We start from the raw sequence: 16,813 nt of genomic DNA, 5'->3' as shown, positions 1-16,813 counted from the left end.
TCTCAATCCTTTAAACTTCTTCCCCAAATTGTATCCCAGATTAGTGTTTACATCTAATCAAAATCCCTAATCGTTTTTAATTTCATTGCTTATTGGATTCACATACCCCCATTCACATTGTTACAAACCAAGAAAATGAAAAATGAAAAATGAAGAACCCTAATTTGAAGTAATTTGAAAAAGTACAATGATTATATCAAATAAAGGAAGAAAAAAGAAGAGATAGAATAATTACCTGAACTTGAAAAGAAAGTTGAAATAAGAAATGAGAATCAGATTAATGGAATGGAGAGAGAGAGATTGAGATTGAGAATTAAAATTGGTGAAATTGAAAATTAATTGAGGTGTTGATGAATGAATGAATTAGAAACATATTACATATAAAGGAGGGGGGGGGGGGGGGTTTAAAGGCATTAAAGGAAGGAAAAATACAACTTATAGGTGACAAATTAAAATGAGTGGCTGAGATCTTCACCTGTTGCTTCCAAACCTGATGTGGTAGTTAGTTTTAAATCGAACAAATAAATTTTGTAGCAGTTTTTAAAGAAATTTTACTTTGATAGCAGCTGGTAAAATTTGAATTATATGTGGTAGCAGTTATAAAAAAACCCTAAATAAAATACAAAAGTCATGTTCATATAAATTTGCCCAACTACATCACACAAGTTCATGTATGGATTTTTACACAGAACCATCTCATATAATTCGACTCACTTGTTACACACGCTCACATGACTTTTCATATGAGATTGTCTCATATACGATTCACTGATCCAAGGCCGACTATTAGCCTTTGTGGCCCGTGTTGTCGTCATGGCCCCCTATTTTTGGGCACAAATTCTTATTTCAGACGGAAGGATCCGTCTGAAACGTTAAGACGGGTCAAGTAAACCCCATTTTGCATACCATTAACCCATTTGAATAAAATAATGTTAGTTTTATACTCCCTAGGTTTCTTCTCTCTCTTCTTGTTTTTTTCAGTTGTAGAGTTCCTAATTCCTATCACTCTTCTTTCTTCTTTTCCCTGACAAATTTGTCTTCCTTTTGTCTTCTCTAAAAAAAATAGAAATTCTCCTTTTCTCTTCTCTAAACAAATCTATCAATAAATCATACATATGAAGATTGAAGAGGTATGTAATTTTCTTCTATTTTGATGCTCATATTTCTTTTAAAAATAATAATTTTTGTTATCCTCTTAAAACATAATTTTTGATGTTATTTATTCATCGAAAAAGATATACAATTTCTCCATTTTTTTTCCATTTTAATGGTTTACTTTTCGATTTCATTGAAGTTCTTCAGTATAATTCGGTTTTTTTTAATGATTTTTAACCTTTTTAATCTAAAACTAGGTTTGTGACCCGTGAAATTCACTAGTTTATTTGTTTTAGTTTTGTTATTTTTATCTTTTTATTTATATTTGTCTGAGCAATTAGGTGATCCATTTAAAAAATATAGTCTTGGAATACATAAAAGCTAGTCGGTTAGTGTCTTATTTTTTTGACAACTTTGGTTTATTTTCAAAACTATATATTGTACTTTAGTTGTTTATTTTGATTAATATACTAATAACATGTGGTTTTAAAAAAAATAATTACCTTTAATAAGTCCATTAATTCATGATAAATGCTTAAGATTACCTTTTAATTAGACTGTATAGATTATGTACTAAATTTTCTATGTGACAGCTTGAATCTCCCTTTGTCATTTAGGAAGACAAAAGAGTAAATTAATCCATAATATTAAATTATTGATCCTTTTTTTCTTATTTTTTTTTAGAATAATAAATCTCGAAATGTAAGGAGTTAAGAAGATATAGAATTATAGGACTTTTTATCTTCTCAATTTTTTAATACTCATAAATCATATTTTCTAATAGTAACATAATTATGAAGTTTAATAAATGATAATCTTAATATATCGTTTATATCAATTTATCAAAAATCCTAAATTTTAAAACTTTGCATAAAAGATAAAATGAGTTAAATGGTAGTCTACTACAAATCTCATTGCAATCTCATTTGTGTTATAAGACATATACACAAGATAATTGACATGTAACTATTATCAATACCAAAAGAGATTTTGTTGTCCAACTTGTTAATAAGATTGAGATCATCGCAACTCCAATTTCATGTTGTCAATATTGTAGTTAGTTTATAACATAGTATTGAGTGTAATAGGGGGAGTATTTGTTTAAGCAATTATAGTATTTCTCTTCTTCATATAGTCTTCTTTTTCCAATGAACTATCCATACAAAAAAAAATCCACTAAGTGATTAATAACAAATAAAATGGTGGAATTTGATTTATGTAATATTAACCTTATCGTTATTAATTTAAGTTTTCTCTTACCACTCTTCTTCATATAGTCTTCTTTCTCCAATTAACTATCCATACAAAAAAATCCACTGAGTGATTAATAACAAATAAAATGGTAGAATTTGATTTATGTAATATTAACCTTATCGTTATTAATTTAAGTTTTCTCTTAAATAAGGTAAGAAATAGGCATTGAATTATAAAGATATAAGTATATTTACCTTTGAATAGTTCAACTCCACAAATCTTGATAGTCTCTAAATGAAAACAAAATTACATATATATTAAGGTTAAAAAAATGTGAAAATTACTTCAAATCAATCGAACTTAAAAATAAATAAATAAATTATTAATTTAAAAACCTTAATATATTTACCTTGATTTTGATACAATGATAAGAAACATTATTGACACATACATACAATTTTTTTGGCAATAGGGGTAAAAAAAATTTGGCTTGAATTTTGGCTCACAAATGTTGCCTTCCATAAAACATTTATATAGCCAAATGAGAATGCATTTTATGACTTTTAGACTTTTTTTTATTATTATTATCAAAGTTAATATATACATAAATATGTAGAAAGGTTTCATGACTTTTGAGTATTCGTTTTCATTATTAGCATATTTATTATAGACATAAATATAGAGTAAATAGAAAGAAATGTAAAAGGTTTTTTTTCTTACAAAATTCTCATAAATTCACATTACATGAGAATTTTTTAGGGAGTTATCTTACGAAACTAAAAGAGGTGGATATTTTGTCTTGCCTTTTATTTATAAATTATATTTATACATTTATTTATTTATCAAATTTAACAAAATTGAGCAAGTTTATTTCAATAAGAATTAAGAAGGAGTTGCACATATAAACAGTTTAAAATTAGAGTGATGTAATTTTTTAATTTTTTGTTTAACCTATTCTACTTTTAAAAACTAAAATATTAATGTTTAATGTTAATTATGTTATTATTTGCTCTTAATATTTACAAATTATTTATTATTTTATAAATGGTGTAAAATTATAATTATGTGATATTTATTTGCTGTTTAAAATATTCTAACAATAAACGTAAAAAATTTAAATTTAGTATGAATTTATTTTTAATGGTTGTTTAATTTATCTAAAAATTAAAAAAGCCAAAGTTAAAGTTATTATGCTATTTGCATTTAATGCTTCAATTTTTTTCTTTTTAAATAAGAAATAATGACGTGGCTCTCTATAATTGGTGACGTGGAATTTTGGTTATGCAAGGTGGCATTTAGTAATGCGAGGTGGCATTGTCTACATGGCTTTTAAGGTTTACCCTTTTAATAATATTTATAGATAAATCATCTTAAAGCATATTTGGTGATAATTATTTTTATTACGGTTATTTAACATGGGTATCAATAAGGTTTAACATTCTTTTAATTTTGTTTTTTGTGATTAAAGATGTTCATATGATTAACAGGTTGTGATAGATGGAAGAAAGAAGTTAAACAATCTCATAATTTACAGCAATATTTAGTGTTTTTAGTTTTACTTAAAATGTAATCATTTTATCAATATAAGATGAAGTGACTCAATATTATGATGTCAAACGTTGTATTTGGATTATTTGCATGTTTGATTAAATTGTTATCATGAATGATTAAATTGTGACTATCTTTTTTATTGGTTTGATGTATATATTATAATCACATGTTAATTTTTATGGGACACTTGGTGTACTGTTTAACATTGTGTTTTATTGAGATATTGAGACTAGCAACGAGTTGGATCGGATTCGGTTCTTCGAAAGTTGTTAAAGTAATGTTAATCGTCGAGTTATTTAAAATGGCGTAAAAAATTATTTGTGGCCTATAAAATCTATTTTGTGATCATTATAATGAGTTAGATTGAAATTGATGTTTTGAAAATTGTGCCTACCGGTAGATCTTCGACAATTGACTTCAATGCTCTATATCATCACTCTTAGTCTAATGTGGTACCATTTATGTTCATAAACAAAATGATTACAGATTATGGAAACATGCAAACAAACGCCCAGAGTTCAAATCAAATCAAATATAATTTAAAATGATTTATATTGTGACTAACTTGGTAACATATTATATACATGCTCCAATATCACCATTTAATTATTACATGTTATCAGTTTAAGATTCGTTCAATTCTAATCAAACATATTATACAATGGTAACATATACTTACTAATATGATAACATTATGAACTAATATTGTTACATATTGTAAATATTTTGTAAAATGGTTACAACTTCTGACTAAGATGGTAACATTTTATGTAACACCCGCAAATTTCCCTTTTTGACATTTAAAATTTATTAAACCGTTTGAATTACTTTATTAAATATTTTTGAATTATTCAATTTAATTAATTTTATGTCAGACACGATTTTTATAAAAGTAATATATAAAAGCTCATTTATATAAAGATACGTATTGTTAAATTATATTTTTTTTAAGGCATAATTTATATAAGAATATATGTGTACGTATTTTTGGTCGGATAATAATAGTGATAGTAATAATAATAATTCCCGTTCTAGCTAGTTTCCGTCTAGTAAGACCGTCACATTTCACCTTGTGCCTGCTTTAATCTGGACCAATCAGGATTCGACAACTTGCTCACCTACCCTCTTACACCCACCTTTAAATATCTCTTTTTATATATTATCACTATTATTATTATTATTATTATTATTATTATTATTATTATTATTATTATTATTATTATATGTTATTATTATTACTAATACTTATGCATTTGTGAGGTTTAGACGTGTGAGCTAGAGAGCACCTTGGACTAGTAGTTGGTTTATTAGGACTGGTTAGACTCACCTTTTATTGTATTGTCATTCGAGGGATATATTTTCCCTCACCTTGACTATCACGTTTTTATAATTTAATCTTTATTTCCGCATTCTTTACGTGTGGTTTAAGTTTTAATGAACCCGCGCTTTAAATTTTAAAAGTCTTGAAAATTTCCTAATTTCCGCTTGAATGTATAACTTATATTTTCCGCTTTATCGCGGGGGTTCACAGTTGGTATCAGAGCCTATGTTGCTCCCGACGCACACACGTATACCCCAAATTTAAATTTGAACTTGACCTTGAATAATGAATGAGAGATGGGTAGACTTAAGGACCTAAGTTGGTAGTCTCTTTGTGTATGCTTTGTGGTAGGTTCTAACATGTTTGTTGATTGTCAATTATTTTTGTACCCTTGGATCAATGACCGTGAACTTACCAATGTGGTGATCAAGATTTGGTGCCTATTGCTGAGGATCGAAGATTTGTTCAACCTTTGAAGAATGCTTCTACTTCCTTGAAGATGTTTCTCATTCTTTGTGTACCTTGCCCTATTATTTATCTCTTGATGCTTATCCTTCTTCTAAACTCTCTTCTGTTTTACTTTGGAAGTTATTCTTATACCCTTAACTTGTCCTTCGTTCCTTGCTAATCCTCCTTTAACGCCTTTTTATAGTACTCTTTCTTTTGAGAAATGTTGACCTTGGTTGGAAATTTTGACTTTTGAGGAGATTGTTTTTGTTTGACCCTTAATCCTGGTTTTGAGAGGATTTGATGTTGGAAAGATTTAGGTAGTGTGATGAGACATATTTGATGGTTCTTATACCTAGATCCTTGATAGAGTGAGTATTTTTGATTGGTGGATTTTGTATGTCAAGTGTGAGTTGCATTGGTTACTAAGGTTATAGAACTTGACTTTGTTGTTTGTGTTTGGGATTTGAAAGCCTTGGCATACTAGTGCTTAGATCTTGACTTAAAATGGATAAGATTGAATGGTGAATTTGAGGATGTGGAAAGGACTAAGTAAGTCGAGTTTGTGATTGGCTTTCGTAATCACTTGGGATATGATTGTTTGATAATGTATATGTCACCATATGTGAGATGCTAATTGTGGGATTATTAGTTGGGCTAAGTGAGTGATCTTGATTACTACTTGAGGTATGATATGAGAGTGAGACTAAGCTACTTTGTTGGGAAGTCCTAGCGCTTGTTTTAGTAGCTAGAAAGGATAATAGCATGGTTGACGCCAATTGTTAAGTTAAAAGACAGTTTCAATTTATGGTGTTAGAATGAGAATATATGAGGTAGTACAGTGTTGTTACAACTAAGATCTTGTCTCTTGGGAACTCGATGGTAAGTAAGTTTTAGGATATCGGATTTGAAGGAATATACCATGAGATGTTGATGACCATACGGGATTGGTGATGTGATTTGATATTAGTTGGCTCTTGAGAGTTCTTCTGTTGAGAGAGACTTAGTGTTAAGAAGTCTTTGTTAACCTTATGGAATATTTGAGAATTCTTTTGAGGGAATTTAGAGCTTGGAATGAGGATCCTTGATTTAGGATTTTACCCTTTTGAGAAACCCATGGTTGACGCTAGTTGGATATAATTATAACTTTGTTGGGAACCTTGACCTTGATCTTGTGGAAGTTGTTTGTGGATGTTTGAAGATTTGGAGTGATGAGAACACACTTACAGTGGAGTACCTTGTTTCAGGGAATAGATTAGGAGGAGGTAACATAAGTGATTTGAAGAAATCCTTGGGAGTGTTATTGTGGTTATAAGTTTTGTTTTTAGGGAGTTTTCAGAACCATTTGGATGATGTTGTTTCGGATATGAGTGCCTGGCGTTTCCTTTGTTGTCTAATTTCCCTTCCTCTTTGACCATAAGCGTTATCGTTCATACCTCTCTTCCTCGCTTCATCTTGCTCCTCCCTTAAGTTTGATGCTAGTGACCTATAAAAACTCTACCTTTGACATCCTTGTTGACCTTACTTTGACTTTGACCCCTAGGAAGTTCATCATAACTCTTTTTGATTAATTAAGTTTGAATCCTCTAAGCATACTTGTATCTATGATGTCTAAGTTACTTTTCTTTTGCCCAATTTCTAAACTTTTCAAGCTACCAGTTTTGATCCGTTGTTAAAAGTTTATGTTACTTTTGCAAAACCTTGCCTATTTTTAAAAAAACTTTGAAAATGAAAATTTGATTCAATTCCATATTTGTCCCTTGGGTATAGACTTCTTTATCATGATTTTAATTGCTAAACCTGTGATTTCTTTAAATTTTATCCAGTTTCTGTTAACTTTGATCTATTTATGATTTCTTTGTCAAAGTTTAAGATTACATTTTCAGAAATTCGACTCCCTTTTGAATTTAAAAGTGAAACCTCGGTCTCTATTTTGGCTTTTGCAAGAGAAAATTGGAGTGGACTATCTTTTTCTTTTGATTTTGGCGTTGATCGGATGATAGAGCTCGTTATTGGAGACATTTGATAACCTGTTCTACGCTTGTCGGCGAATGATTTTAATTTTAAATCTGTCTTTGACTTGGAAAGTTAGCGTTCTTGTGTGCACGACAAGAGCAATTTCGTTCCATGAATGAGACTTATACTTTTGAAAACTCTTCGTTATTGTTTTGAAAGTATTTTGATTTTTGATTTATACAATGATTTACCTTTCGACCTGGTTCTGTCGGAAAATTTCATTTGAACTTTTGAAAGAATTTTAATTCTTACGATGAGTAACCTTTTAAATGTTTTGGTTACCGATTCCGAAATTCCAGTTTTATTTTATATAACCTTTCATTTCTACTTTCAAGTTTCGAGGACGAAACTTTTTAAAAGGTGGGGTGATTGTAACACCTGCAAATTTCCCTTTTTGACATTTAAAATTTATTAAACCGTTTGAATTACTTTATTAAATATTTTTGAATTATTCAATTTAATTAATTTTATGTCAGACACGATTTTTATAAAAGTAATATATAAAAGCTCATTTATATAAAGATACGTATTGTTAAATTATATTTTTTTTAAGGCATAATTTATATAAGAATATATGTGTACGTATTTTTGGTCGGATAATAATAGTGACAGTAATAATAATAATTCCCGTTCTAGCTAGTTTCCGTCTAGTAAGACCGTCACATTTCACCTTGTGCCTGCTTTAATCTGGACAACCAGGATTCGACAACTTGCTCACCTACCCTCTTACACCCACCTTTAAATATCTCTTTTTATATTATTATTATTATTATTATTATTATTATTATTATTATTATTATTTTTTTTTTTTTATTTTTTTTTTTTTTTATTTTTTTTATTTTTATTTTTTTTTTTTTATGAAGGGATGCGCGCAGCTTTCATCAAAATAAAAAATAAAAGTTTACATGAAATTGGTGGGGAGCCGAGAGACAATCTGGGCTCCCACACCCTTAGCAATAGCAAAGCTAAGTCTAGTAAAAATGTAAGCGGCCACCCGAGCCCCCGCATCCTGAGATACCGAGAATTTCTGGATCCGCTTGAGCAAGGCAACAGTATCCGAACCCAGCTCCCCAAGTGAAGAGAAAGAGAAAGGTAGGAAACCATAACCCGCTACCGCGCACAAATCCCCATACTTAGCACACTTTCGCTGAGCAGCATCAGCGACAACCCGGCCCGGCACAAAATCTGCCAACCCAGTCTGAGTCAAAGGTGAAGAACCTTTCAGGTCGACACACACATCCCGCCCCCTGTCCCAAGAATAAAGCAATAAATCCGCAGGACGAAGAGAGCCACCATGCCCATCAACCAAACCGATATCAACCTCCTTTCCCGCAGAAATACCAGATCTATAGCAGATGTCAAAAAGAGTGTCCCGGACAAGGTTATGCCGATGTTTAACGCCCACAAGACCAAGACAAGAAAAACAGCGTGGTCCCCAAAAACATCCCCAAAGAAAAAACCCGAGAGCAAGCGGACAGGGGGCCTAGATACCGTGAATAACGGAACACCCGACGATACCCCAAAGACACTACGGTAAGTCCTCCCGTTCATAGTCTGACCCAACCCCGAGATAGGAACCGCACGTAACCAATCGGAGGAGTGAGAACCCCGCCGAGATCGCCATAAAGCAAGTCAAGGGCGCGGTGTCAAAGAGAAAACAGACTAGGCAAAGAAGAACCGTCGTGAAATAAATGTCCGCCAATTTCTTCATAAGTTTGGGGGCGACAATTTCACTAGGGTGACCTAAAATATCGAACCTCGTAGTCGCAGAAACACCGCGCAAAGATCATCAAAAGCAGGACCAGCAGCTACAACACCGGAAGGGCCGAGGAGCTTAGCCTCGCAAAACCAAAGATCTATGCGGGGACGCAATGAAAGCATAAAATAAAACATCTCCCGCCGCATAGACACCAAGTCCACCAAGATTATTATTATTATTATTATTATTATTATTATTATTATTATTATTATTATTATTATTATTATTATTATTATTATTATTATTATTATTATTATTATTATTATTATTATTATTATTATTATTATTATTATTATTATTATTATTATTATTATTATTATTATTATTATTATTATTATTATTATTATTATTATTATTATTATTATTATTATTATTATTATTATTATTATTATTATTATTATTATTATTATTATTATTATTATTATTATTATTATTATTATTATTATATGTTATTATTATTACTAATACTTATGCATTTGTGGGGTTTAGACGTGTGAGCTAGCGAGCACCTTGGACTAGTAGTTGGTTTATTAGGATTGGTTAGACTCACCTTTTATTGTATTGTCATTCGAGGGATATATTTTCCCTCACCTTGACTATCACGTTTGTATAATTTAATCTTTATTTCCGCATTCTTTACGTGTGGTTTAAGTTTTAATGAACCCGCGCTTTAAATTTTAAAAGTCTTGAAAATTTCCTAATTTCCGCTTGAATGTATAACTTATATTTTCCGCTTTATCGCGGGGGTTCACATTTTATACACTTACTCTCATGTCGTCATATGTATTTATATATGTCATTATCTTAAGATTATTTCCAATCAAATCAAACATATTGTAAATTGGTTACATATCTGACTAAGTTAGTAACATTTTATATACTTGCGCTCATGTTACCATTTGTATTCATATATGTTACCATTTTAATTAAATATAATTAAAACATATTCGTAAAATGGCTACATTCTCTAACTAATATGGTTACATTCTGACTAATATGGTTAAATATTGTAATACATATATTGTAAAATGGTTACAAATTCTAACGAAGATGGTAACGTTATTATGCCAATATAGTTGTCTCATTTCATAATATGGCTGCATTATTCTAACCAAAAAACGAAACTGGTTACATGGTTTTATACTCTCATCATCACACAGTTATGGTTGTTTTAAAAAGGCCAATATTCCACAAAATGGTAACATGTTTTTCGTCTTTCACAAAAAAAATTATTTTATTGTTCAAAATACACATCTGGTAACATTATCCAAGTCAAATGACCACATGTTTTTCATGATAAACAAAATGGTAACATTGTTCACAAAAAATGCCAACATGTTTCTCGTCATTCACAACAGATTTATTCTATTGGTGAAAATACCCTGGTGACATTGTTCAAGTCAAATGACACCATATTCTTCATGATATACAAATTGGTAACATTGTTGACACAAAATGATAACATGTTTGTCACAATTCACAAGAAATTTAGTTTATTGGTCAAAATACAAAATTGGTAACATTGTTCAAGTCAAATGACAACATCTTTCTCATAATATACAAAATAGTGACATTTTACTCGTAAAAAAGACGAAGTGAGATGATGAAGATGAAGATCAATATAGAAACAACAAAATTAAAAAAAATATATAGATTAACCCAGATTTAAATTTTACAGAATCAAACATAAAAAGAATACAAAACATGCAAAACATAAAATTTAAAACTAGTAACAAATAAAATAACAACAAACCCTACAAAAAAAGATAAAATCAAAAAAATCCAGAATGATAAAATAAAATAAAAATAAAGGAACAATAAAATAACAACAAACCTTAAAATGAAATCTTTTGTTTTGAACAAAATCAAAAAATCCTTGTTCAACAAAATCGGTATCCCAAATCAGAAATCCATTTGTTTTGTCAATATATATTTGTTTGAAAACAATAATTAAGATGAACAACAACCAAACAAAAAAATGATTACAAGCAAACCAAAAATTTAAACCATCTTCATTGTCTTCATCACTTATATGTGTCTTTATTGCATTCCATTGATCTTTTTGATGATTTTAGAATTTTATGGATTTTTTTTTCGAGAGTTGTGAGGAGAGAAGAGAGAGAAGTGAAAGAAATGAAAGAGAGAACTGAGAAATGAATGTGGGGGACAGTAAGGAGGCGTGTGGCAGGTGAAGAAGTAACAGAATGGTCAATTCACAACAGTACTTTGTGTACTCTAAAATATTATTAAATGCCAACTAACAACAGTACTCGGCTCATATTCTCAATTTGGTATCACAATTGTTGTGTCTAAACAAACTCTTGACTGAGCTATGACGTAGTACTGTAGTACTATAGTTCTTAATTCTCATGAGGCAGCCACAACCAACGTATTATTCATTTTAAATTTACGACGGATCAAGTATTATACGAGTACTTCGTATCGGTTGTACATAAGAAAAATATATTGCTTCTCCTTGTGCGTTTTAATTATACACAACAACACAAGTAGTTTGTACTCGATCCGTCTTAAGCTTAAAATAGCCAGTGCCGTTTTAAGGAAATTTTACTGAAAAGTAATCGCAAATTATACGAATTACTTTATTTGTTTACATTTGTTTTTATTTTGAGAACGATTTTTATTATAATTTGATCACTTATCAAAATATTGTTCTTTTTCGTTAGTCTTTGTATCAAAATCAAATGTAAATAAATGACTGGAACGAAGAGAATATCTTCCTTATTTATAGCTGAATATACTCTTGGTACCTTATTTGGTGAAAGAAATGGCTCGTAGTGTTAGACAAATTTTAGACAAACTCACCTCCGTCCCTTCACTCATAGTGTTTTTTTTGGTAAATAAATATAGTTGTGGGTATGTGTTAGACAAATGATATGGTACTATTCATGTTTTTTTGTTTACAGAAATGGCTCGAAGTGATCTTTCTTTGGGAAGGAGGAGAAATTTGGACTTTATACGATATGTTATTATCATAATGAAGTGTGTTGTATTGCTACATTTGATGTGGTATACCATTAGGAAGAGCATACATGACTCTCAATATTTAACATTAGATAAACGAACTAGAAGAAAACGAAGAATGTATAACTTGAATGGAATGATTGTGGAAAGTGACACTATGTGTAGAAACTTTCTTCATATTGATCGTGGAACATTTAGTGTGCTTTTAGAAATGATTAGGGATGTGGAGGGTCTAAGTGGAACAAAAAACATGAGGTTGGAAGAAATTGTTGCAGGTTTCTTATACACAGTGGCACACCATAAAAAAAAAAAAAAAGAATGATAGGTGCATATTTTTATAGAAGTGGTGAAAGTGTTAGCAGACAATTTCATGCTTGTTTAATGGCAATATTGAAGTTACATGTTGTGTTATTTAAAAAACCTACACCAATACCAGAAGATTGCGAGGATGATAGATGGAAATATTTCAAGGTACCATAAATATCTCTTGTGTTTAACCATAGTAGACATATAACTTCATTTTAATTTTTTTTTTCATGTAGAATTGTTTAGGTGCACTTGATGGTACAATGATTTATGTAAATGTACCTACTGCGGATCGGTCTAAATATCGGACAAGAAAAGGTAACCTTACAACGAACGTACTAGGAGTATGTTCTCCTGAAATGGAATTTATATATGTCTTACCTGATTGGGAGGGATCGGCACATGAGGGTCGTATTCTTCGAGATGCTATTTCTAGGCCCAATGGTTTAAAAGTGCCAAAAGGTAATTCAATTAACAAAATAGATTTAATTAAAATACGGCTTACATTAATAATTACATAATTAAATAGCGTTTTTTTAATGTCTTAAGGTTGTTATTACTTATGTGATGGTGGCTACACTAATGGAGATGAATTTCTTGCACCATATAGAGGTCATATTTACCATCTTAAAGAGTGGAATAGTGGTCCTCATCGACCTCAGACCGCCGAGGAATATTTCAACTTAAGGCATGCACAAGCTAGAAACGTGATTGAACGATGCTTCGGGTTACTTAAGGGAAGATGGGGAATACTTAGAAGTCTTTCTTGGTTTAGTTTACAACACATGGCCATATTGTACTTGCATGCGCTAGTGGAGGTGGAAGAGGCAAGAACAAACGTTTTTGGACCAAAGAAGAAGATAATGCTTTGGTAGCGGCTTTGTCTGACTTGAATGCAGATCCACACTGAAAATGTGAAAATGGATTTAGAAATGGTTACATGGTGCGGTTAGAAGAAATTATTAGCAAGGCTATTCCTGGTTGTGGTCCAAAAGCTTTGCCACACATTGATTCTAGACCCAAGATACTTGTAACCAAATTTAGAGCAATTGTTCAAATGTTAGGTACAAGTGGCTTCAAGTGGGATGATGAGACAAATGATTTCAGTGGAGAGATCGGTGTATGATGAGTATTGTAAGGTAATCTAAGTTTACAACTATTTTTTTATATATTGTTTTTTTTTTTCAGTTTAAGAGCAATTAATTTGGTAATTAAATCAAATGTGTAAAATTGTTAGGTACATCCAAACTGCAAAAACTTGTATGGACATGCTTTTCCTCACTTAAATGCGTTGTTGGAAGTTTATGGCAAAGACTATGCAACTGGAAAACCGGCTGACTGGAAAACCGACTGAGGGTTTTGTTGAAGCTATTGATAATATAGAGAAATATGCTACCGTGCAAGTTATGCTTGATTCAAGTGATGAGGAAGATGCTATTGTTAGTGGTAATGCAGAGTCAACCCCTCCATTAAAAAAAGTGAAACGAGAACACACTTTTAAGCGCAAGGGAGGTAAGAAAGAATCTGGAAGTTCTAGCAGTTCTGAGTTATCTTCTTTACAAGGTTTTATGAAAGACATAAATGTTCATCTTTTTACCATGGCTAATGTGATGTCCCGAGCTGATGAACGTGAGCAACGTGCTGATGAACGTGAGCAAGAAATAAGCAAGAAGGGTGAAAAAGTGCTAGATGTACTACTTGCTTTGGAAGGTATTACTCCACAAGAAGCTTTGGAAGTAGCTCCGATCTTGACGGCCCAACCAAATAAGCTCATGATTTTCTTCAAGTGTCCTGATGAATTGAAATGCGTATATGTCAAAAGTCTTTTGGCTTAAAATGATGTCGATGTTTGAGTCGATGAAAAACTAGTAGGTTGAACTTGTATTCTTTTTTTTGCTTTTGAACTTTTTATGGTTGTCATGTGGAACAATGTTTCGTGTTTTGGACTAGAAATAATATTTTGCGTTGATGAATAAAATTATCTCGAAAAAAAGTTGTATTAAAAAAATATGTTTACTTGAAAAAGGTTGCATAACAAAAAAATATTGAATAAGATAAAAGAAAAAAAAGTTGTTGAAAAAAGTAACAAAAAAAAAACAAAAAAAAGGGTAGAAAAAAAAATATTGAATAAGATAATATTAAATTGATTCCTTTATTTAACAACCAAACAGTGAAACAACCACAAAGGGAATAAATGGATAAATCATTCCCTTATATGATCATAACTAGGGATGGCAATGGGTCGGGTCTGGGTCGGGTCCAGCAAGACCCGGACCCAGACCCGTCCCCCAACATGGGACCCAGACCCGACCCAGACCCTAAAGGGTCTAAAATTATTGGACCCTTACCCATACCCAACGGGTCCGGTTCGGGTCCGGGTCCGACCCAGACCCTTGCTTGAACACTTTCCTCAATTCCTCCTGTGTATTCAAAATGACCTCTGCTTTGTGTAATTGTGCAACCCAGACCCTTGCTTGAACACTGACTTCTTTTTGTGCACATTTATGCACTGACTTCTTGCACTCCTTACAAATATCATTTCAAGTACTAAATGAATACGAAACTAAATATGACACTAAATTTAATCACCTTCTTCATCGATTTACAGTACTAAATGATACAAAACTGAAATTAAACCATCATTAAACAAAGAGATTGGCGAGAATAATGATTAAAACCGTTCATCCAACAACAATGCATGAATAATGATTAAAAATAAGGAGATTGAGCGAGAATAATGAAAGGAAATAAAGAGATTTATAATTAAACAAAGAGATTGAACCTTTGTGAAAGCAGAAGCCCGTCGTTGACTCGCTGGTGTCGTCGTTGGCGTCGGTTGATGGAATCGCCGTCGTTCACAGTAGGGTTTGAGAAAGGGGGAAGTTTAGGGAAAAGGTGATTTAGAATTAGGGTTGGAGGAACTGAGGAAGTGTTGAATGGTGTTGGTGTAGTCGGCTGTTTGTTTTGTTTAAGTTTATTTTTTTTTATTTTTTTTATTAAAATTACACGTCTGTTTAAGTTATGAGTCATGTGTGTTTTTTTTTTTTTTTTTTTTTTTTTAAATTATACGGGTCCAAGGGTCGGGTAGGGTCCCAAATAATCAGACCCAGACCCAGACCCGAATTAATTTACTAAGACCCATACCCGATCCATACCCATCGGGTCCCAAAAAGTTAGACCCAGACCCGACCCATTAGGGTCCGACCCGAAGGGTCTGGGTAGGGTCCCCGACCCACTGCCATCCCTAATCATAACCAAACAACAAGTAATTCAAGGTAATTTTATACCTTACCCCTTATTTCCCTTTCTTTGATCTCATTCTTTTTCCCTTTCCTATACCGAACGCCCCTTTAATGATTTTTCGCAAATAACACTGTACAACCTGTTGTATGATAATACTATACAACAGGCCCACTTTACAACTCACAGCCCAATTTAATACTTATTTTTTTTAAAAAAAAAAAACAACTAAACCTCAAACAAATCAGACGATACACACCTCTCCCAAAATCAAACTAAAAAACCCTCTCAACTTCAACCTAAAAATGGAGAAAAAAGACCAATTGACAATTCCATCAAGAAGGAAGAATGCATGTAACAATATTCAAAGGTAAGTTCTACATCAATTTGTACTATTGATATGTATTTTATCATTTTTACCCAAATTATTAGAACCCTAATTTTTGTGTTTGATACCGTTTTCCCCAATTTTCATATTTGTTTGATGTTTCATGATTGTTTTCATGTTTATGGTCAGTAACGAATTGAAATTGTACAAGTAACACATCTTGTTCGAATCTGGTCCGTTTTAATTTTGTGATAATGGTTGAAGGTTGTATTAAAAATCATAAACAATGAATGGTTGTTGTCAGTAATGGTAGTATGTTGCGTATAATCGTTTTTACGAGCAAAGAAATTGGTAGGGCTTTAATGAAATACTAAAATATTATAAATGGAATATTGGCTACACAATACTTTATGTCTATATGCTAGTTTTGAAGATTACGAATGTAGTCTGATTGGGTTAATTACATAGGAAATTAATAATGAAAAATGAAGCAACTACATTGACATTGAAACGTATGAACCTATGACTCCACAACCATGTTAATTTGAGTTTGCAGGGCACAATTGAATTTTTC

Source organism: Silene latifolia, chromosome 3 (genome assembly GCF_048544455.1).
Source record: "Silene latifolia isolate original U9 population chromosome 3, ASM4854445v1, whole genome shotgun sequence".
Taxonomy (NCBI): domain Eukaryota; kingdom Viridiplantae; phylum Streptophyta; class Magnoliopsida; order Caryophyllales; family Caryophyllaceae; genus Silene; species Silene latifolia.
This window is presented reverse-complemented; position numbering follows the sequence as displayed.